The sequence below is a fragment of the Podarcis cretensis genome (genome assembly GCF_951804945.1).
Source record: "Podarcis cretensis genome assembly, chromosome: 3".
Taxonomy (NCBI): Eukaryota; Metazoa; Chordata; class Lepidosauria; order Squamata; family Lacertidae; genus Podarcis; species Podarcis cretensis.
Genome location: NC_137172.1, coordinates 14650149 through 14671395, shown reverse-complemented (window position 1 = coordinate 14671395; position 21247 = coordinate 14650149). Strand labels below are relative to the sequence as shown.

At 42.5% G+C, this 21247-nt stretch overlaps 1 protein-coding gene and 1 long non-coding RNA gene across 31 annotated transcripts in view; one reads left to right on the top strand and one right to left on the bottom strand.

The window, feature by feature from the left end:
- LOC307211992 overlaps nt 1–2657 on the top strand; it is a 964702-nt gene extending 962045 nt beyond the window's left edge. For both annotated transcript variants that reach the window (XR_013836697.1, XR_013836698.1), the window contains one exon: nt 2518–2657. This is a non-coding gene — a long non-coding RNA (uncharacterized lncRNA). The remainder of the gene's footprint in view (nt 1–2517) is intronic.
- The window catches only part of NRXN1 (neurexin 1), a 1023765-nt gene that overhangs the window by 692302 nt on the left and 310216 nt on the right, over nt 1–21247 (bottom strand). The gene's annotated exons all lie outside the window — the stretch shown is intronic.

The window sequence follows — 21247 nt, the reverse complement described above, 5'->3', positions numbered from 1 at the left end:
AACCCCCGTTCTAACAGCTTGCACACATAGCGTACCGTTTCCCAATAATCCAGTAATGAAACGGAGGCAAGAAAACTGCTTCATATCATAGTTCCAGTTACAGGTAGGTAGCCGTGTTGGTCTGCCATAGTCAAAACAAAATAAAAGAAAAAAAATTCCTTCCAGTAGCACCTTAAAGACCAACTAAGTTAGTTCTAGGTATGAGCTTTCGTGTGCATGCATCTGAAGAAGTGTGCATGCACACGAAAGCTCATACCTAGAACTAACTTAGTTGGTCTTTAAGGTGCTACTGGAAGGAATTTCTTTTCTTTTCTTTTGTTTTGCTTCATATCATTCATTCATGGGCTCTCCACCTTGCGTTAATCTCAGTATTGCCCCAATTTCCCCAGGATTCTGTAGAGCATGTGAGAATATTTTTCTTTTTTTATCTGAAGGGCTTCACTCCCTTGGGGGGAATATGTTTGTAACTGTATGCTGGACATACAGGCTGAAGGGCAGCAGTATCTGGGTTCTAGAACCACTGTGAGTGTCCCCATACTCTTCTTTCGCTCTCTCTCTCCCCTCTTTCCCTGCCCTTACTTACACCCTTTCTCCCTGATCCAACAGGCTTGCAGGGGGCAGGCAGATTGCTCTTGCCACATTCCACACCCAGCTCCTCCCCACAAGTCCACACATTTGGACCGTACCTCCCTTCTGCCATCATTCTCTCCCTTACCCGAGGGCCACCTAAAGGGAGGGTAAGGGCCACCTGTGGCTCTTGAGGTTCCCTACCTCTGGTTCAAACAACTCAAAAGCTGCAGGAACTCACATGTTATCCCAAAATGGTGGTTCCCTCATTGCGAGAAGTGAGGTTACAGGGAACCAGACAGAGGGCCTTTTTGGTAGTGGCGCCCGCCCTGTGGAAACGCCCTCCCATCAGATGTCAAGGAAATTAGCAGTTATCTTATTTTTAAAAGACATCTGAAGGCAGCCCTGTTTAGGGAAGTTTTTAATATTTAATGCTGTATTGTTTTTAACACTTGATTGGGACCCGCTCAGAGTGGCTGGGGAAACTCAGCCAGATGGGCAGGGTATAAATAATAAATTATTATTATTATTATATAAAATAAGCAGTTGTTTGCATTTTTGATCCTGTTCGCAGCCCTCTCCCATGATATTGAAATGTAACCGTCTTCTGCCTTTTAGGATAGCACAGGTCAAGCATAAGTTCCCCATGTTATTACTGCCTTTTTCCCAGTAAAAATCCCTTCAGCTAAAGTGAAAATCTTCAGCAGCCTTGGAAGGAGCCCTCAAGTTCAGCCAATAATATTTTCATGTTTTGCCACAGCGGCATAGTGAAATACTGCTGACTCTTGCATGAATGTAGAGCTCTAATTAGTTTCACATAATCATTTCCTTGGCTATATTTTCATTCTTATTCTAAGGTCATCTTTGTTGTTTTTTTATTTAAGGATGGTGTAATATGAACAGCAACCTGATATTTCTTCAACTTGTGAACTCCAGGTAAATAAGGCAAATAATCCACTGGCAGAATTAGATCTCTCTCTAATAAAATCTGCCTTTATCAACTTATCCTTTGCTCACTTTTTGGAAGATAAATTCACTTCAGCTATTCCAGATATCTCGTGCCTTTAGTGTACACAGATGAGTGAAAGAAAAAGAAAGTCTCATTATTTTCTTTTGGTGACCAGCAACAATGGACCCGGACCTTAATTATTATGTTAATTCATGCACTCAACCCAGAGGATTTATTATATTCCAGAAGTTAATAAAAACTAGAAACTAACTGCTTCAGCACATTCTCCTCTACAGATATTTAAGTTAAGTCAATAGAGTGTTCTCTCCTTGTACAATATTCCTTGAAGAGACAATCCCAAACATAAGCAGTTGCCAACCTTCATACAACCATAGAAATGTAGAGTTTGAAGGGACCCCGAGGGTCATCTAAACCAGGGGTCAGCAAACTTTTTCAGCAGGGGGCCAGTCCACTGTCCCTCAGACCTTGTGGCTGGCTAGACTATATTTGGGGTGGGGGAAATGAATGAATTCTTATGCCCCACAAATAACCCAGAGATGCATTTTAAATAAAAAGACACATTCTACTCATGTAAAAACACAATGATTCCCAGGCCGTCCACGGGCCGGATTTAGAAGGCAATTGGGCCGGATCCAGCCCCTGGGCCTTAGTTTGCCTACCCATGATCTAAACCAACCCCTTGCAATGCAGGAATGCTTTTGAGGTCTGTGGGCACATTTGCCAGCTGGACAGCTGTGACGTTAACATATGAGAGTGCTGGAGGTGAAATAGTTAAAGACGTTACCCAATCAGAATCCAGGGGGTGGAGTCAGAGGGACTATAAAACCAGCTCTGGGAGGGGCAAAGGGAGTTCATTGGGAGTTGGGTGGTTGGTTGGAGTGGGAGTGAATTGGGATAGAGTCTGTGGGTAGGTTTAGTGTAGCGAAATAAGCTGAGTCAGGAACAGTTAGGGGCTAGGAAGACAAGTAAATAGCTGTGAGGTGGTTTAATGAGTGAGAGCAGGTAGTGGAAGTTATAGGTCTGGATAGGCACCCCATGATTGTAATTGACCGATACCGTTTACGAAACCACATGCTTATTAAACTGCAATAAATAAACAGAAGTTTATGTTCCAATTTAATTCTGACTGGACTCAGTATTGTACCAGGTAGGGCCTGGGTGGTGGCAGCGAGAAATAAAGTGGTGGCACAGGGATCAATAGACGATGAAACGTCTGGGGACCCTGTGTGATCACCACAACAGCACACAAAGGCCACATTCATACCATACATTTAAAGCACTATGATGCCACTTCAAACAGCCATGACTTCCTCCCCAAAAAATTATGGAAGGTGTAGTTTGCTATGGGGAGCTGAGATTGATTGTTTAACCACCCTGGGATTGTTTAACCACACATTTCAGATTTGTTTTATTGCATGCATATGTGTGTGTGTATCTATCAAGTAACACTTTATGCATCTCATACTAGGCTTATGCCAAAATAAATCTGTTAAATGTTCAAAGTTCCACAGGACTCTTATTTTTTAAGTGATTCTTCACAGCTTCACTGACTGTGCCAGAAACTGGAAGCCAACCACCTACCTTCTTTTCCTCCTCATGTCCCCCCCCAAAAAAAATATTGATGCCCCAAAGTCTGAAATGTGATATTAAATGGATATTCATTTCCTTCATTGTCTCTCCAGTTTTTCATTTTTCTCTTTGACAATTACTTTTAAAATTCTGTGTGGCATCTAGTTAGGTTTTGTCACAACGTACAGAGAGATAGGGATGAAGTGCTAAAATACTTAATGTCACAGTGCATAACTGAGTGTACTCCTTAAACCAGGAATGACATGAAATCAAATGTTCCAGCTGATTCAGTAAGTTGACAAAGGCACTTCATAGCTAATGTTGTATAAGAGAGCAAATCAACACTAAGAAAGCAAATCTCACACTTTGTAAGAAAGCACACTTAAATTCAAATCTAAATAAGCAATGATGCTTCCAAATGAAAAGCCCTTTAACAGTTGATGTAGAAAGTCTCAACTAAATGTCAGAATTTCAGCTGATAGTTTCTCTCATCATGAAGATGCAGAAATGATGGAAAGCTTCAACTAGCTAAATCCATACTGTTACAATAGTTGGGTCCCTCCCCCCCTCCCCCCCCCCCGCTAAGCGATAGCAAGAGTCCAGGTCTGTGTTCCTTTAAAGAACTGAAAAATGGCAGAGACTGTTGTAGCTTTAAGAAATATGATTTGTTCACCTATTTAGACTTTCAGTCTGCATGAAGGGGGTCCAGATCTTACAACACGGCCATTTCAAGAGTGTACTGTCCCCCACAGAAGTGCAGCCATGGAGTCCAAGGCATCTCTCCCTGCCTGCCTTCAGCCAGCCTGCCCAAGATGGATCCCAGTCTTTCTCCTTCCTTCTTCTTCCTCCCAGAACACCTTGCTAAAAATTCTTTTCCTGCAACCTCACACCCAGTTACCCTGGCAACCTTCCAAACCCCAGTCTCTGTTCACACCTCAGGGCAAGGGGGAAGGAGTTCTCTTTGACTGCCAATGATTCTCAGCAGCCCTGTATTGTTTCTTAAGCTTGGCCAGGTCATTTTGCAGAGGCTTGCTCAGGAATTCTTCTGCAGGCTTGCATCTCTCCCTTCACACCCCCAATAAGCCAAATCCTGCCATTTATTACGTTATAGGGTTTAGGGGAGGTCCTGCCCCCAAATCTATACCAATACTTTGAAGTTTTTGCATCACTGCTTTTTTCCATTGTAGGGATATATCTGCACCCGTTGACAACAGCATCTAGAAATGTAGCTGCCTAGGAAGGAGCGCAACTCTGGGGAAATGGTTGGACTTCAGCAGCAGAGCACATGCTTTGAATGCTGAAGATCTGGGACCTTCAGATTAGACTGGGAGAGATTTCCTTCTTAATTTCTAGAGAGGTAGTGTCTATTATTGCAGACACTACTGATCTGCTGGACTGCTGCAGCTGCTTCCTATCTACCCTGTGTTAGGAGGATAACAAGCCAGCAAACAAAGACATTCTTTTGGTTCCGTGCTGACTTTTTCCTGCAGATCAACAGTCCCACAGGACGAAACACGTAATAAGATCTGATCCTTTCTATATTACTTGGTTAGAAAACATTTTTTATTCCCCAGCTTAAGCTTTCATCCCAGGAGGGGGGGGGGAAAGGAGGTGGGTGGAAACGAAATATATATATATATATATATATATATATATATATATGTATAGCAAAGCTAAGATGCATTAATAAAAGTTTCAAAAGGGGTTGCTGCAACCAGGGAAAGCAGTTCTCATCTTGTGCTCAATCTTTGATGATTTTTTTTTAATTGCTTACTATCTTCCTGGCATGATAGTCATCACAAAGACTGTTCTATAATGGCCAGATATGGATCTTTATGTTCTTAAGGGAAACAAAGTTACAAAGAAATTCTATTAATATGTTTACCAACGATGAGATAAATTAATGTAGCAAAGAGCTTCCGTCACTTTTGGGATTTTGCAGTCTGTGGGAAGTTCAAGGTTGTGGATGTTTTCCCCATCTCCTTTTAAAAGTAAGATTGCTTGTAAACCAACAGAGTAAATTGATCTTTATTTTCTTTCAGCTGAATTCTAAAACTCTGGCTATTGGAAAAAATGCTATTTTCGCGTGAAGATGTTTAGAATGCACAGGAGGCTCTAAGGCCAACATTATTCATTAAATGCTAGTATCCATTTGCTTCCAGCTCCAATGCAGACAAACAGAAATGGCCACCAAACATTTTACCCTTTCAAGGTAACAAATCCCAAAGAGATTCTACATGAATTTGATGAAAAGTGGGGTTTTGGTCCATGGAAGAAGAGCACAACTGGAATTCAGTGGTACACCAGCAACTGATATTCAGATGCATTACTGCCTCCAACCATGGAGCCATGGTTCCACCTTTGAAGACCTACCCATCACAATGGAGTGTGTGCTTGCAGAGCTGATATTCCCACAAGGCAAGAGAGTTTCTTGAGTGAGCATGCCACACCTCATCTTTAAAAGCTTGGTGGCAGGGATGGGGAAAATTGTCAGGACATCTTCATCACTTCTAGTTCTCAACTTCTTGCCCTGAGCTCCTGACTCGTGATTCCTGAGCACTGTGTCTGCTGCTGAGCCTGTACCGTTATTTTCATAAAGATCTTTTTTCTTACTTCCATGTAAGAGCCTCTGTCTGCATCTCTATTGGGAGTGAGCCAGGACAGAAGCTTCTACCTTGCAGGGAAGGAAGTGTAAAGGTAAAGGTAAAGGTACCCCTGCCCGTACGGGCCAGTCTTGACAGACTCTGGGGTTGTGCGCCCGTCTCACTTAAGAGGCCAGGGGCCAGCGCTGTCCGGAGACACTTCCGGGTCACGTGGCCAGCGTGACAAAGCTGCATCTGGCGAGCCAGAGCCGCACACGGAAACACCATTTACCTTCCCGCTGGTAAGCGGTCCCTATTTATCTACTTGCACCCGGAGGTGCTTTCGAACTGCTAGGTTGGCAGGCGCTGGGACCGAGCAGCGGGAGCGCACCCCGCCGCAGGGATTCGAACCGCCGACCTTTCGATCGGCAAGTCCTAGGCGCTGAGGCTTTAACCCACAGCGCCACCTGCGTCCCTTGGGAAGGAAGTGAGAACCCCACTATTCCTGTTTGGGCACACACCTCTATTGCAAGCACAGCTAGTTGCCTGCAACTTATGTTCAAGGAATAATCTTTTATTTCTCACTCCAAACAACTTTAATTTTCACTGTCACTTGAAAGTGAAAGACAAGCACAATTCCTTCTGGAAAACCTCTAATAATGTTTTATGTAATTAAATCTAATTTGGCATATTGAAATTTGAAATGGTCTTCAAGTATCAATCCATTTTCTTTCCTTCCTGCAGTCCTCCCTGCTCCCCCAAAAGGCAAACATATTGATTTTTGTAGAAGGCTGTTGGTTTTTTTCCAGCTGCTATGGCAACTGTGGTCAGTACAGGGGAGAGGTGTCCAATAACCCATCTTCTCCGTGTGCACTCAGAGGTATAGAAGGGCACCAGGTACCTCTATAATTGGGATTCTAGCAGTACAGATGGCTAGGTACCCCTTTGATCTTCTTGTAGTCCGCTGACCAAGATTTGGTGAGTTTCATTAGGAGTACATATACAGAAAACTCAGGATAGCAAGAGCTGCCACACAAGAAAACAGCTGTGTAGATAATAGTGTTCAAATATCTGAAAGGCTGTCACATGAAAGATGCAGCAAGCTCGTTTTCGGATGCTGCAGAGGGTAGGACCCGAATCAATGGAACTGAATCATAAGAAAGAAGGTTCTGGCTAAACAGTAGGAAGAATTTTCTGACGGTAAGTGGAATGGACTATCTTCGAAGAAGAAGAGGAGGAGTTTGGATTGGATTTGATATCCCGCTTTATCACTACCCTAAGGAGTCTCAAAGCAGCTAACAATCTCCTTTCCCTTCCTCCCCCACAACAAACACTCTGTGCGGTGAGTGGGGCTGAGAGACTTCAGAGAAGTGTGACTGGCCCAAGGTCACCCAGCAGCTGCATGTGGAGGAGCGGAGACGCGAACCCGGTTCACCAGATTATGAGTCTACCACTCTTAACCACTACACCACACTGGCTGTGGAAATTTCATAGGAGGTTTTTAAAGATGCCATCGGTCAGGACATCTTTAGTTGTGATTCCTGAATTGCAAGGGATTGGACCAGATGGCCCCATCTTACTCTACAGTTCTATGATTCTATTATTCTCCTTGGGGCATGGTGTGGTCAATCTCTTGCTAAGTGGGTGCTTTTCTCCAGAAGACTTGGCCACACAGGCCACCACATGGAAGCAATTACTAAGGACCCAACTAAGTCTGCTTCCCTCCAAAAATGTGATAGGACTGGATGCACTCCAGTTTGGGTCTGCAGCTGATAGGGCTTCTCCATGGGGCCTCCATGACAATAACATCCCTGTGTTCCATTGACTTCTGTACCAGTACCAGCACTCCTTCCCAGAGGCCTACATGATGGTGATATAGTTCTCTTGTTTGTCGCCTGCCTCCAATGAGAACATGGGACAAAAAGTGTGTAGTTTCTGTAGTTTCCAGCATCCCAGAATACTGCAGGGATCTGTTGTGATATTCCTGAGAGTTATCTCCTCCACATTTGCTGTGGTGGGAATAGCAGAGAGCGCGCTAGAGGAAGCAGAATCAGGGACAGAGGCAGTTGCAATGAATTTTGAATAGAGACAACTCATTGACATCTATGGAGGAATTTGATTCAGTCTGCTTTCAAAGGCACATCAACCTAATTTGCACTTTCTGAAACAATACATGAACCCCAACACAGCCACCATCCAAAAACCATGCTTCTCCAATGCTTTACGATGCAGGTCTCCAGCCAAGTAATGTGTAATATTAGTGGAAACTCCTTTCCATAAATGAGCTTATTAAGCAAAGTTGCACACAAAAATGTGTAAATTGGGAGAAAGGCACACCAAAACGCTGATGAATTTTCATGCAGACTTTGAAAGAAAAATCACAGAGGGGTATGGCAATGTGGAAAACTGAACAGGGCAAAAATGAGAAACACAAGAGAAACAGAAACTGGCAGATTTGCCCACCTTTGTCATGATCCTTGCATCAGTTAATTGTTTGAAGTAGTGTTGTGAGGTTAGTTTCAATCCGAACCTGTATTATGCCCCTTTCAGGCTCACTGGAGCTACAAGAGCTTGGCACAACTCTGATCCAACCTTCAACAACAAAGCAGCATGGAACTCAGCACAATTAACTCCTATGATTCCAGTTAGTGCAAATAGCAGGCACTTATTCTCCACCACAAATATTATATGGACTTCAAGTCTTATGTAAATGCAACAAGATTGCAGCGTTAAGATTTATGATGTTAATTAATTGCATGCAAAAACTTAATTGTGCCATAAAATAGTTACTGGTATCCCAAACAGAGCAAGAGTCAAGCATTAAAGCTTCTGGGGGAATTTGTTTTTACTAATTTAGCAATGAATGTTTCATGCTGTAAATTGTTTCTATAGCACCAGGAGGTCCAAAGAAACTCCCCTTTTCAAAGCTTTATAGGATTAACAGAATTAGTTCAAACCCAGTGCACCAACTGTATTGGTGTTGGAACCAAAGGCTGCAATGCTTGGGGAAGCTTTTAATGTTTGACGGACTACTGTATTTTAATATTTTGTTGGAAGCCGCCCAGAGTGGCTGGGGAAACCCAGCCAGATAATGAGCAGGGTTTAAATATTATTATTATTATTATTATTATTATTATTATTATTATTATTATTTGCTGCTGTTGTTTACACCTTCTTTTCACTTGGTTGCAAATTGACTGCAGTTCTGCTGCCTCTCACATAAAGAAAGGTTGCTCATATCATCAGTGTGAGGTCAGGTGACCACTGAGCCAACTCTGTGTATTGTAGTCATGATCTTTGCTGGGCACTCGCCGAATAAACATATGGTAAGGAGAGGGCACCAGGAAGGGCTTCATCTCCACTGTCTGGGTCTGAGTCTTCTCTTATTGAGTGTCTGAAACAGCCTTTCTAAATGCAATAGTTTTCATATGCTGTTGAACTCCAACTCCCATCAGCCTCAGGGAGCATGGCCAATGGTCAGGGATTATGGGGGCTGTAGTCGAAAACATTTGGTGGATGCCAGAGTGGGGAAGATCAGTCTATAGCATAAAATAGGCCACCAGCAACCAGTTGATGCCTCATGAAGCTGCCTCAGTTTCCCATTCCATCTGAGTTCCCATTTCAATCCCCCCCTTCTAGTTTCTCCTAGATTTTGAAAGTTTTTTCCTAAGTAGTTTCAGAACAATTCAGAAAATGTTTTCCAGCAACCTTTTCTTCATGTTCCCCTAGCTATCTGAGAATAAATTGCATGATGTTAGTGTGCACTGCTGTGCAGCATAGCAAAACCAGAAAGGAATTACTTTCACTTGCCTTCAAGAACAGTAGCTGTATTGCACTGTTAGAAGAAGAAGAAGAAGAAGAAGAAGAAGAAGAAGAAGAAGAAGAAGAAGAAGAATTTGAGCAAAACTGTACCAAACCCAGTGAGGATTACTTTTCAGTAGACCTGCATAGAATTGGGAATACTAATAATAAATAATTCTAATCTAAGCTACCTATTGTGAAAACTGAAAGTCTCTCTCTGTGTGTGTGTGTGTGTGTGTGGTGTGTGTAGGGGTTCATTTAGGAATACAGTCATACCTTGGTTTTCAAACAGCTTAGTTCACGAACAACTTGGAACTCGAATGCCGCAAACCCAGAAGTAGGTGTTTCGGTTTGCGAACTTTGCCTCGGAAGCTGAACGTCCAGCACGGCTTCCGATTGGCTGCAAGATGCTCCTGCAGCCAGTCGGAAGCTATGCCTTGGTTTCCGAACGTTTCAGAAGTCGAACGGACTTCCGGAATGCATTCTGTTCGAAAATCAAGGTACAACCGTAGTTGATCCACAATGCTTTTGTCTCTGGCATCACCAGCACATGACCTCCCCGTCGCTCTTCCCTAGTAAGGTAAAAAAAGGTCTCCCACCCTTGGTTTATATTCTTGGTTTCAGCAATTGACTAAAAGACTGAAGCACACACATTCCATTATTTTCCAAGTACGTCCACGGCGCTCATTCTATGTCAGACTCACTCTGCCCACCCCCTTTCCTCCATGCTATGTGTTCTTGTGTAATTCTAAGCAGTCGTCAGGCCACAGTGCGCAAGTTCAAGGGTTTAATAATGTATTGCCTTAAAAGTGCCATTGCACTGATGTCACGTTTCAGAAGTCCATTGGAGGCAAATCCTCAAGCGAGCCGGCGTTCATCAGGCCAACTTCGCAGAGACAGATCAACTGGATTGTTCATCGGCAGAGGAACTGACCCATAATATATGGGCAATTTACACAATTTTCTAAATGACAGTATTTTACTGAATTTTGTTTTGAAGTGTAATGTCAAATCCTGAGATGGTACAATATAGCTGTCATTATAGAATATAAGCCTACACTGTTCAGAAAAATTGTGCCCAGAACAGAGTGATTGACAAGGTGGCCTGACAGATTACCACAGCACAATACACACTGCCACTCAGGTTTATTTATTTGGGATATTTCCCCTCACTTGCTTGACTTAGAAGAGTCCACAAAGGGTCTAACAGCAGCAGCAGCAATATGCAGAAAATAAATCAGACTGAAAACAATGAAGACCAATCAGTTATTAGCACTTTAGCTTGCAGATGAAGGATCACAGAATAGAAGGGTTTTCTCAGATAAATAAGTTGAATGCCAGAGAGAAGTAGAATTCTTATGACTGACATATTGTATTCTATATAAAGAGAATGGCATTTCATTTTGAATGGGCTCAGAGGGAGACCTGCAGGACCATAGGAAGCTGTACTATTCCGAATCAGACAACTTGTTCATCTAGCCAAATATTATCTGCTGTGACTCAAGTTCTCAGGTTGACCTTTTTCTCTTGACCTTGAAACTGGGGCCTTCTGAATGCAGAGAATGTGCTCTACTCCTGACCTATGACAACCAGAGGCAGTTAAAAGCTGCGAGGCAGCCTTTGGAGGTGCATGTGCTTTTCTATAAGGAAATCTGATGCAGGATTAGTGATAGCATTGCATTCTTTACAATCTGCTTACTTTCCAGTGTGCTTTACTTGTCCATCTGGTACGCAGGCTGAAACCCTACCTGCTCGCGGACTGTCTCGCCAGAGTGGTACATGCTCTAGTTATCTCTCGCTTGCACTACTGCAATGCGCTCTACGTGGGGCTACCTTTGAAGGTGACCTGGAAACTACAACTAATCCAGAACGCGGCAGCAAGACTGGTGACTGGGAGCAGCCCCCGGGACCACATAACACCGGTCCTAAAACCCTACATTGGCTCCCATTACGTTTCCGAGCACAATTCAAAGTGTTGGTGCTGACCTTTAAAGCCCTAAAGGGCCTTGGTTCAGTATACCTGAAGGAGTGTCTCCACCCCCATTGTTCTGCCCTTCTGGCAGTTCCCTTGCTGCGAGAAGCCAAGTTACAGAGAACCAGGCAGAGGGGCTTCTTGGTAGTGGCACCTGCCCTGTGGAATGCCCTCCCATCAGATGTCAAAGAGAAAAACAACTATCAGACTTTTAGAAGACATCTGAAGGCAGCCCTGTTTAGGAAAGCTTTTAATGTTTAACAGACTACTGTATTTTAATATTTTGTTGGCAGGGTATAAATAAATTATTATTATTATTATTATTATTATTATTATTATTATTATTACTATTATTTTGACACAATGAGTCTCCAGTGCTCCCTCTTAATGAAAGAATACAGGCGCTCTTACCAGCGGGAAGGTAAACGGCGTTTCCGTGTGCAGCTCTGGCTCACCAGAGCAGCGATGTCACGCTGGCCACGTGACCTGGAAGTGTCTCCGGACAGCGCTGGCCCCTGGCCTCTTAAGTGAGATGGGCGCACAACCCCAGAGTCTGTCAAGACTGGCCCGTACGGGCAGGGGTACCTTTACCTTTAGGGACGCAGGTGGCGCTGTGGGTTAAAGCCTCAACGCCTAGGACTTGCCGATCGAAAGGTCGGCGGTTCGAATCCCTGCGGCGGGGTGCGCTCCCGCTGCTCGGTCCCAGCGCCTGCCAACCTAGCAGTCCGAAAGCACCTCCGGGTGCAAGTAGATAAATAGGGACCGCTTACCAGCAGGAAGGTAAACGGCGTTTCCGTGTGTGGCTCTGGCTCGCCAGAGCAGCGATGTCACGCTGGCCACGTGACCCGGAAGTGTCTCCGGACAGCGCTGGCCCCTGGCCTCTTAAGTGAGATGGGCGCACAACCCCAGAGTCTGTCAAGACTGGCCCGTACGGGCAGGGGTACCTTTACCTTTACCTTTAAAGAAGCCATTGCTGGAACTTCTCACCATTTCAGGAAAGAGGGTGATTCTCTTCAGCAATACGTGTATTTCTTGCTCTTTATCCTCTCCACATGCCAAATGCCTAACCATTATCCCATCAAAATATTACTGAGTTTGTTGCCAGAAGAAAGAAAGTCAACTCCTCAGGTGCATTGCTTCCAAAGTCCTAATGCATGTATGCCTTGATGTAGAGGCAAACATTTATATTAAGATATGCAAGAATTTATGAGGTTTTTGCAAAATATATTTGACTTTTCAGTCTCACACAGAGCCTGCTGAAATGGAAAGTTTGCTCAGGGGATTAGCGTGAAGCACTGAGTTTCTGTTTATCCTTCCCTACGGAAAATTTTGCGTATGCAGCAAAGAGAGGAATGTGCAATTTCAGTCAAAAGAAAGCCTGGGATGAATGATGCTCGCATAGGTGATTCACATTTTGAAGAACTGCCTCGCCAGCCATTTTGCGGACTCATCTTTCTTAAGGTACATTAGCTCCTAGCCTTACTATGGCAGAATGACTAAACCCCAATCAAACAGGCTCACATCATCAAACTGCTTACTCAGGAGTGGCTCAGTTGGCTATGACAGGCCTACATTCATGTAAATATGTAGACAGTATGAAACTTAAGGCTTCTTAAGAAACAAAGAAAACACATGCAATGTACCTCATACTTCCAAATCACAGATTTGCAACCAAGCCAACCCAGGGTACACAAATACTGTGCACAACAACTGTTGTTGTAGCAGCTGTTATTGTTGTTTAAAATGGATTGCCACATGACAAGAGAGGAGCAGTATTTGGAATACCAGAGCTCAGCAACTCCTTGGTACAATTGTCTAGTTCTTTGGATTCCGGTTACAATACTTCAGTCTCGAAGGATTCTTCAAATTGGGGGCAGGGATGGATGGGGATATAGGAAGAGGGCACAAGACTCTAGTTTGCTGGACTTCTCTAGCATGCATATGTATATGTGTAACAGTAAGGTGAAAGAGAGAAAAAAGCTTTGCCATATCCCATGGGTATCCCTCCATGTGTGGGTGCTGTGCCCTCACAAGGAATAATCAAACCATATATCTCCTTTCAGAAATACAGCATGCAATAATTTGCATTCATTGCATTCCCTTCATCTGACAGTCCACTGGGAGATTCTATATATCACATTTCAGAAATCAGAATAAAATTAGATGATATCATTTGGAAAACACGCACACGCACACACACACACACACACACACACACCAATCCCATCTTTTTGTGTTTATGTTCACTGAGACATTTATATGTGTCTGATCATTTATCACTGTCTGCTGTAAACTCGGCTGAGTTGTTGGGGGATTAGGTACAATATAGGGAAGTTGTTCTCTCAAGAGAACGACATTTTTCAACGTATCAGATCTGTAATTTGTGCAAAGAAGACAAAGCAATGTATTAGAATTCTGTAGCTCTCACCAATGCCTCTTATCAGCTCTATGTATTTTATTATGTGCATAATGTTCAGACTGCTTTCTCTGAGGAGGTCAAGTGGAAGCTCAGCAACTGTTTCCTCCCTTGGAGAATGACAAGATTGCACACACTTCAGTATGGCTTTACCTTGTACCTTTGCCCATGGTGTGATCAAACCAAAATTAAGTACTCCCATTATTATTATTATTATTATTATTATTATTATTATTATCATTGTTGTTGTTCTTGTTGTTGTTATCTTATACCCCACCTTTTTACCTGACAGGACTCAAGGCACCTTACAAATAAAAATAAGAACCATTAAAACATAGAAGAAACTATAATTAAAACAACAATTAAGCACTGAAAGAATTAAAACTGTATATACATCACTTGGAATCGAAGTATTATAGAGTTGGAAGGGACCATGAGGCCCATCTAGTCCAGTGATGGCCAAATTTGGCCCTCCAGCTGTTTTGGGACTACAATTCCCATCATCCCTGACCACTGGTCCTGTTAGCTAGGAATGATGGGAGTTGTAGTCCCAAAAAATAGCTGGAGGGCCAAGTTTGGCCATCACTGATCTAGTCTAACCCCCTGCAATGCAAGAACCTTGTTGCCCAACACAGGACTTGAACCCACGGCCTTGAGATAAAGAGTCTTGTGCTCTACCAACTGAGCTACCTAATTACAATAAAAACAGCACAGCACCAGGGCTTTCATTAATAGCAGTCGGTTGCTGAAATCTGCTGGAACAAGGAAGTCTTCTCTTGCTGGCAGATGGGCAACAAGGAGGGAGCCAGTCTAGCTTTGGAGTTCCAAAGTCTGAGAACAGCCAGCAAGAAGTCCCTCTTCCAGTGAGTGCCATCCATCCATCCAAACTTATGCACTGTTAAATACTTTATAATGGGAGTGATTCAGGCATATGCCTGACCACCCAACCTCTCTCTCTCTCTCTCTCTCTCTCTCTCTCTCTCTCTCTCCACATTCAACTTCGCCAGTATATTTGGAAGATAAAACCCACTGCATTCAGCATTAAACAATCTCCAGATAAGCACAGCTTCAGAAATGTGTGTGTATGTGTGTTTTTAAAGAAAAGCAGTAATCACCAGGATACCCTGTCCTATCCTAAATGCATATTTGTTATTGCAGGAAATCTTCAGAGCATACCGATAATAACCAGGGAAATGTTGAACCTTTATTTCTAGAGGAAGGAGAAATTAGATATCTGAGAGGTTAATGAGTTAATAAGTTCTGAAAAGAGAAGAAGAAATAGGGAGAGGCAAAGATAGACAAAGAGAGAGGGAGAAGAAAGAATATAAAGGTCAAACATTGTAATTAAGGTGCAAGAGTTCAACTGGATAATTTGTTCCTTCGTTAACTTTGTAACATGGAATTGTTTCATCTTCTAAATTTAACAGCCGGCCTATGGTTATCGCTCTCTCTCTCTCAGAATCAGAGGTTTCAATTCATTTTGGATGGCAGAAAGTTTTCCTTTTGAAACCTCCAGAGATAGCTTTAGCTTTTACACTCCGAGTTTTACACTCTTAAGTTTGAAAATCCATTACCTACCTCATCACACCAGATGCTAGCTGATAGCTTTCCTATCCCTCATCCCACTCTCAAATTATGTTCCCTAGTTCTTTTATGCTATTATTTATTCAACTTCTTACACTTCCAGGTAAAGATGTTGACTACTGTGCTACATGACAGAGATATTGGACATGCTGCATGGACTGCATTGAAATCAGCGGGTTGTAGTCACCTAAGTAATACTCAGAAGACACCGACTGAAGTCAATGGATTTAAGTTAGTCGTGTCCAATAAATTCAGTGAGTTTACTCTAAGTATGACTTAGTTGAATACCACCCATGGAATTAAACATAGAATAAATGTGTCGAGGATTGGTGATCAGTCTTATTTTAAAATGTTTTTAGGCATTCTTAACATTCTTAGATGTTCTTAATGTTTTATTTATTATGCGTTTAATTGTATATTTTCCTGCTTTGTTGTTTGCTACCCAAGGCTCCTTGAGGGGGAAGGACCTCCACCAGCATCCTGTTTTTGCAGTGACCATACAGACCTCTGGAACGAATTAAGTACTTAACCCGAGGTACCAGAGGTCTGTACTTAACCTGAAACTGTTCTTAACCTGAAGCACCACTTTAGCTAATGGGGCCTCCCACTGCCGCAGCGCCGCCAGAGCACGATTTCTGTTCTCTACCTGAAGCAAAGTTCCTAACCTGAAGCACTATTTCTGGGTTAGCGTAGTCTGTAACCTGAAGCTTATGTAACCCGAGGTACCACTGTACTATGTTGTACTAATTTTTATTCATCATTAAAACTGTGGTTTTAATCCTGAAATCCTATTCAGTTCTCTCAGGGAGCCTGGGATTGTGATGGAATTTGCAAGCAACTTACAAAGGTATAAACATTCACAAAGCTAGCTATTATCAACCATACTGGCGCCTCATAAACATATTAAATTCATTTATCAGCCACTATTTTCCATAAAACCCGTGTTGACTGACACTATCAGCAAAGTTAAGGATAGAAATATAATTACACTCCTTTATCAGCTTCTCCATTATTTTCACTGAGATTTATGTCAGACCAGCCAGCTAGTAATTACAGGGTCATTCAGTTTGCTTTTATGGAAATGTAAGCATGTCTTTTGGAGGTTTCTCAGCCTTCCTCAGAAAGTTGTGGACTCTGCTTCCTTGGAGGTTTACAAGCAGAGGTTGGATGGCTATATGTCATGGATGCTTTAGCTGAGATTCCTGCGTTGCAGGGGGGGGGCTAGATTACTCTTGGGGTCTCTTCCAGCTCTGTGATTCTGTGATTCTAGGTGCAATCCACAAACATTGTGTTCAGGTATCTGGCCAGAGACTCCTTGGTGAGTGACATCATGCGGAGGGGTGTTTCTATGACTAAGGTGAAATTGACAAGCTCCTTCACTATGTTTGCTATTGCCAGGAGGTGTTAAGGTTGTTAATGTAATTTTGTTACCGTATTTTTCACTCTATAAGACGCACCAGACCACAAGACGCACCTAGTTTTTGGAGGAGGAAAACAAGAAAAAAAATATTCTGAATCTCATAAGCCAGAACAGCAAGAGGGATCGCTGCTCAGTGAAAGCAGCAACCCCTCTTGCTGTTCTGGCTTCTGTGATAGCTGCGCAGCCTGCATTCGCTCCATAAGACACACACACATTTCCCCTTACTTTTTAGGAGGGAAAAAGTGAGTCTTATAGAGCAAGACATACGGTATACGTATAGGACTGAAATTTGGGGATTTTGCATGATTTTGTTGTTGTTGTTAAAGCAGCAGTTCTCAACCTGTGGGTCCCCAGATGTTGTTGGGCTACAACTCCCATCATCCCTAGCTAGCAAGGCCAGAGCTCAGGGATGATGGGAGTTGTAGTCCAACGACATCTGGGGACCCACAGGTTGAGAACTGCTGCATTAAAGGAATCTGGGGGTCCTGGATCTTGTCCGAATTCTGCTTGAGGGGCTAGGACCATGCCAGCACCACAGGAACACCGGGGCGAGCTTCAGCCGATTTGCATTGATGTAGCTCCCTCATTTGGTTTATCCTTCCAGACTCCCTGTAGGTTGGGCAGGAGTCAGTTAAAGTTTGTCAGTACCTAAGCCAATACCGCTCACATTGTGTAATCAATAAAGTTGTGCCCATCAACCTTAAACTAAAATATGTGTCTGTGTGAATTTATTTGGGGGGGGGAGGGTCCTGGGGTCCTTGAAGTGCAAAGTTGTGCTGTGCTACAAACATTACCAGGTGGGTTTTCTCCCTCTGTTGCTTTTCGTGCAGCCATCATAACACATAAAGCAGTCCTCTCTTACATGCGTCATCTAGAACAACTGCTTTGTAAGCACCCCTTGCATTTTACTTGTTCGAAGCATGCTTTGGCCTGGGTCTCTGTTTCGATTGATTTATTGAACAGTGGTGTGTGGACTTCACAGCTGTTTTCGGTGCACGGTCAGACTGAACGGCCTTTTGAACCATTCCACAGTTATTGCTCTCTGAATCTATTTGCCAACACACACAAAAAAAAGGGGGGGGAGGAAAATCACTAACAGATTTAGGCTTGTAGCTGTTTTGGTCTCAGAGAATAATACTAAACAACTGTCTTTAGCTGGAATATCTACTATGGCAGGAGTAAACAGACCCTTATCAGGGGGGTATATATATATATATATATATATATATATATATATATATATATATATATATATATTCCAAATAGAAGAAATGAATTAATGCTTCAGTCATTGGTAGGGTGTGGAGAAGCACCAATTATTTTCAATGAAAATAGTCAAATGTGATTATTTGACATTTTTCCTCCCGGAGCTAGCATAGGAGTACATCAAATATATTAAAGATAACACAATATATCCTCAAGATCTTCCAAAAATTGAAGAAAATGTGAACTCGGATATCATATAAAAGTGTAGCATCAATACTTACACTGAGGTAGAGTGAACCTGGTCCTTAATTAGCAATGAATTCATTCTGATTTGTTTACAGTGTGGGTATGCAACAACAAACATCCATTGTGCATTCATTCTGCTTTGCTTGCAGAGTGTTTACACGTCTCCCCATTAATCAATTGTTCATCTCAGTTTTTAGTGCATTTCCCAATCACATTCCATACCAAAAAAGTCTGGGTTTTTTAAGTGGTTTTGTCACTCTAGGGGACAGAGGGTTTTAATCCACTTTTAATTGCACAAATCTACATTTGCAGCATGTGCTTGATTCCCCCCTTTAAAGTAGTGACTGTCTGGAGGCAACCTCAGTCACTCAGCAATATGACCAAGGAACAAGGAAGAATACTTTTATGCACACTTTACCCCAGTACTTTTTTTGGGGGGGGGGCATACAAAACTTGGCTGGAAAACTGCACTGCAAAATTTTGAAAAGGGCAAATTTCAAATGATGGTTGTGTTTCATTTTGCACATTGTTTTGGAAACTGAATTAGGCAAGTTCATCTTTAAATGTGAGCTGAATTCAATTCCACCCTCATCCTTACTATGGCATACAGAAAGAAACTGACCACCAAATGATGATGTGAGAGAAGTATCTGGGCTTAATTACAATGTTACTAAGTAATCTGGATTCACAACGACCTTAAACATAATCTGCACTTGTATGGGCACCCTTCTAGCTTCGGTGATTGTAAGGCGATCCTCCCACAAACCTAGTGGTTAATGAGAGTTTAACCATGATGCCTGGTTTAGTTGACACATTAAGCCAAATCTTGCCTTAAATGAGCACTGTACAGCATCAAATAGGTCCAGGGAGGAGGGTCTGCAAGCTCCTCTTTGGGAGATTGCATTTTCATGTGGACTCAAAGCAGCAAGTTTTGACTTAGTGCAATCTTTCTTAAGCTTGGGTCCCCAGATGTTGTTGGACTACAACTCCCATAAGCCCTGACCATTGGTCCTGCTAGATATGGATAATGGGAGTTGTAGGCCAGCAACATCCAGGGACCCAAGGTTGAGAAAGGCTGGGTTAAGTGTGTTATGTGAACGAGCTCATTTTGTCCTGTGGTTTGATACTGATAAACAATGCAAATTCATATAATAATTATAGTAAAAATCCAATGAGATCAAGGGAAAGCTAAATATAGATATGAAATAGGATGTTCAACTTAACTTTAAAGTTATGGACAAATCAGCATTTGGGAGCCAGAGTATTGTCAAACTCTTCCATACCCAACTCCTTGCATTGCAGAAATCTCTTGCAATTTTTTTTTTTTTATGATGCTGGACCAGTCATGTGATCTATCCTCATGTCTCCTTGTTCCAAAGGAACCAGAAGCAAGGGGAGCTGAAAGTGACAACTCTGCCATCTGGTTGGAATGTGATAAAGCTGCCCTCTAATAGCACAGACAATAATGCATGCCATTGTTATTGGGTTTGTTCTTAGCTTTCTTATCTCTGGCATGACACACAGTCACAACCATATTAAATGTTAGAAACTATGTCAAGGCAATATCTGAAGTTCCAACACAGCGAAGCAGAGAGAGGGGCTGAATTCTGCCTCAGCTGCAAGCGTGTTACAAGGGTTCTGTTACCTTGTGCGATTCTGGTGCATTCAGGAGCAGAATCATACCCAATGTTTCTACTCTTACTTATCATGCTGAGCCAAAGTATTGCATTAGGGCAATATATGCTATTTCTTTCATTGTACATGAGCCTTTGCAATGACCTTTCCACAACTTCCTGGGTCCTATGCTGCCTGGGGAAGGGAGATCGGGCCCTAACAGGGTGTCCGCCACTTTTGTACCCTCTCTTTGCCCGCTTGAGGTACTTGCCACCACCAGGTAAGAAATTATTCATTCACCAGGCTACCCCTTATCAAACAGCTTCCAAAATTTCTGCTTATACCCAAGATTCCCATGCATTTTTGAAGACAAAAAACCAGAGTTACTGCATGCAAAATTGTGCATAAACGTATGAACAAAAAATATGTATCATGTATAGAAAAGAGTCAAGCCCAGTTTGGTACCATATTTCTGCAGCATAATTTTAAACTTATTAATACTTTTGTGCTCTTTACCATTATATAGATTGTTGCATGTATTTTTAATACAGTTATACGCAGACTTGTATGTATCTGTTTATGTGCTGGTTGCTTTAGCAAGCCTGGAGCATATATGTGTTTGACAGGAGTCATGTTTTAACACATATGTAATAAATTGTATTTTTAGCAGAACTAGTGGAAATAATAATAGCTTGTTTCTCATTCAAGATCAAGGAGTTAGACGGGAATTAGAAAAATAAAAATAAATGAAGAAAAGTTCAATGTTGAAATTTTCACCCCTACTTCCAGGTTTCTTAACTTTTCTTTTTGCTAAAGAGCACTGAAGAAGTGAGGTCCCCAATCAGCTCTCATTTAGTTATGAAACTTTTCTCCTGCATGTGTTCATCACGCTCATCCACAACCTTTTTCAACCTTTACCTTTATTTAGGCAGGTTTCAGTTCTCCTGAAAGATGTGAATTCACATAAATATTGGAAGCAGATTGAAAAATTCTCATTGATTACAGCAAGTCTGTTCAACCCACCCCCTCCCATTTGCACTCCTCCTGCCTGAAGAATTGTGCCTTGCAGTTCAGAGATCCAGAGCATCTCACCCTGCTTTCTGGGACTGCCCCTGGAAACAGGGACACTTGCAAGTTTCTGTGTTAATTATCTGAGTGTTAAAAACATAGCATAGTTTCTGTGCCCTTTTGCTATGACATGATTATTGTGTTTGTGCACAGCATGTGTGCACGTGTGCAGAACTTTAAATTCTCCAAAAGTCAATGGCCCCCCTCTCTTTTGTAGGCCTCTTTTGTAGCT